The sequence below is a fragment of the Arachis ipaensis genome, chromosome B06 (assembly GCF_000816755.2).
Source record: "Arachis ipaensis cultivar K30076 chromosome B06, Araip1.1, whole genome shotgun sequence".
Taxonomy (NCBI): domain Eukaryota; kingdom Viridiplantae; phylum Streptophyta; class Magnoliopsida; order Fabales; family Fabaceae; genus Arachis; species Arachis ipaensis.
In genome coordinates this window covers 123,385,554-123,388,982 of record NC_029790.2, presented here as the reverse complement: position 1 = coordinate 123,388,982, position 3,429 = coordinate 123,385,554, and positions in this window count along the sequence as shown.

Genomic DNA, 3,429 nt, shown 5'->3' with positions numbered 1-3,429 from the left:
AATACTCAGGTCATGGCATTCGTCCACGAAATAGTTTTTGCCACCATTTCCTTTCAGGCGCCCATGAAATGGGCCAGAATTCCAACTTAAGGTCAGCGCCCACGAAATGGGCATATCCAGGTCAGCGTCTGCGATTTGGGCCAATACCTTGGTGGTACATGCGAATTGGACCAGATGGACAATTCTGTCGGGCCAGGCGCGAAAAGGAACCATAGCAGTTGTACTCCACACGAAATGGAGCGAGGAATTCACTATATAAAGGGGCGTGGAAGACAGTTTGCAAGCATGGTTGAAAATTTTTTGGTGTCTCGCCGAAACATTCATCTTAAGAAACTTTCTCCTATTTCTATGTGTTTCCTTTCTTTCTAAAAATTCTGTAGATGCTATTTTATTGTGTCTATGGCCACCGAAAATGTATATGTTGTCGTATATCCTAATGGAGAAATTTCTGTTACATCTGAAGGTGTTACATTTGTTTGTGATGATCCACTGTGGATAATGATCCCGTCGCAGACGATATGCCTCGGTACGGCGACTAGACCATACCTCAAACCAATTTGACAGGCGGATGGGCCACCACCCATCGTTATTTCGGGCCGACTGTCGATAGAATGTGTCGATATTCAAGGGAGGGTTGGGTGGTCCTTGTCTTCCCCCAAATTGACGCAACACTCTGTCGATATTGAGAATTTCAATCCATCGGAATAATATTAGAGGTACAACCGAGTGGTAAAAGTCTCCATGAGGATGGCCGAGAAATTCAGCAGACACTATCGACAGAATACGAGGATCCATGTACGGCATCCAATTAAATTGCAAGCAGCGGACTAACACGTAAACACATATTAAACAGATTACTATGGATGGATATCAACAAAGCATAAAGCTTACCTCGTCCACTTGCAGATTGTCCAACCTTAAGCAGTGCCTGAGTAGGTGTTGCTCAGCATAGTCATTGTATCCCTTCTTCCCCGCCCACCTGATAGAAATCCAATACGTGCAAATAAGTCGTATAGTAAACAGCAAACGAAAAATTTTTCATCTAACGAAACTTAACAGGATATGCCAAAAATTACCATACCTTGTCGCTAAAGGAAAAGTATGCGGCGTCGTCACATCTGGTGCCCAGAACGATAGCCTGTAATAAATCCACGACATTAACAACGTATGACAGCCGGCCATACCTTCGACGGTGTAGTCTGTTGCCAAGCACATGGCACGATATAGCTAACAAAGACATGCGCTACCTTAACTATAAGTGCTGATGGCATCAAAATCGGCCAGCAAAGGTAAGTAGCGAATGTGGACCGTGTTGTTGGCCTTGTCCGGTAGTAGCATGCCGCCCAAAAAATACAGAATGTAACAATGAGTATACTGAATCATGACATCATCTTCTGTGTCAAAGGACATCTGTTGAAGACGAGTTCTAATCCACTTCAGCCTTATGTTGTACTTCGTTGTCCTACATGTCCGGGTGGAATATCACCAAGTAGCTCTTCGTACCATTGCCATATATCTCTCTGGTGAAACTTGCTCCATGACCTTAGAGTACCACTAACACGCTCGCCATCAATGGGTAACCTTAACTGCATTGTCACATCCTCTAGTGTTATGGTACACTCACCCCACGGCAGATGAAATGTGTGCGTCTCGGGACGCTATCGTTCAACAAACGCACTTATCAGCGGATTGTCATACTTAAAACGCTTTACTAATGACGCATAATAGAATCCTGCTCGTCGTAAATATGGTTCAAGTCTCTGCCACTTGAGATCCATGGTTGGATCCGCCGGCTCGGGCGTGAAAACATCAACAAGTGTGCCATGCGGGGTCAGAACACGTGCGGGCTGCAACAACAAAATCGGAATACCACAATTATATTTACAGTAGCAAATATTAAATAATCATCGAGACTAATAACAAACTTAACCACACATGATCACTGCAACTAACCTTATGAATCAAATTAGCGGCAATATGAACTTCGTCTAACCGATTAAAATTTTCTTTCACGTTCATACCACCACTGTCGTCCATGTTACACTTTTCTATTCACACCACAATACAAAAATATTAGGCAACACACTTTTTTTCCCCTTCCTCTTTTCCACGGTTTATAACTCCTAACACTCCTTACCACTATTTTTCACTGCATGAAGCACTTGGTCCATACCCATCTGCCCTTTATATACACACACCAATGCATCAACCCCAAGCTTGCCACCCCATACACCCAATGCATGCATGTACGGGAACTGTTGCACTGGAAAATTGCAGCCTTGAGCAGGCACCAATACCATTTCGTTGCTGCCCCCATTGTGGTGAGCATTTCGTCGGCGCCGCATAGGAGATGGTCCACTTCGCGTGTGCCAGGCACGCCTTGGTCCAATTCGCGGTCGCCTAAGCTGAGATGTCCATCTCGCTGCCGCTGCCTTTGAAGTGCGCCATTTCGTTCATGCCACGCTTGAGTTGGACTTCCACGCAGCTGTGTCAGATAAATTCTCCATTTCGTGGGTGGTTGGAGTGAATTGGAGGCCAAACTCATTTCGTGGCTAATTGGGTTGAAATGGACCTGCGTATTCGGAACATTATTTTTGTTTATGCATATTTAAGGAAATAATTATTTTTCTTTACTTATTTTAGTAAAAAAAGCCTTAATTTTGTTGTCATGTAACATTACTCTTTTAAAATGGACAAGTTTTTGCTTCTAAAATTAGGTTAATAAAAAAGAAACATTAAAAAAGTTCAACTTAATTAACCTGCAAAAATAAAAGGAAAAAGAAAAAACAAGTTAGACGCATTGTTATTAGAACTGGTGTGGATCACTGGGTAAAAGCCACATGTGCCACTGCACTAAGTGAATCTCCATGGTATATAATGCTTATAATTATACTTGTAACATATTAGAGAAATGATGGTCACTAGCAAATTTTTTATTATATTTACTCATTATTATATGTATTATATAAAAGTATGGATTATATCATAATTTATATATAATTTAACTAAAACAAATTTAAATTATTCCGGCCTAGCTCACCCGGGTCTAGTTACAAGTCACCGACCTGTCGAGTCGATCGACCGAACTAAAAGGCGATCTGCGCGTCATTTTTCATTTCGTAGAGAAAATCTGGACAGCTAGCAGAAGCTTTCTAATAGGTGATTTCAATCGCAGAGAATTCACCTGAGTACAGAGAATCAATGGAAAGGGACTTACTCATCTCCAGAAGTACGTCACCTTTCTTACCCTAATTGGCCGCCTCTTAATACAGACATTAATTTAAGTATCGAAGTATCTTTATAGGTGGCCCCACTCCCGACCCACCGACGACTCGGACGCACGCCCCACTCCCAAAAATCGCGCTCAGGTCCAGATCTTCTTTCACATCTCGTTGCTCCATCACCTACCTCACCCGATTCTTCAAACAT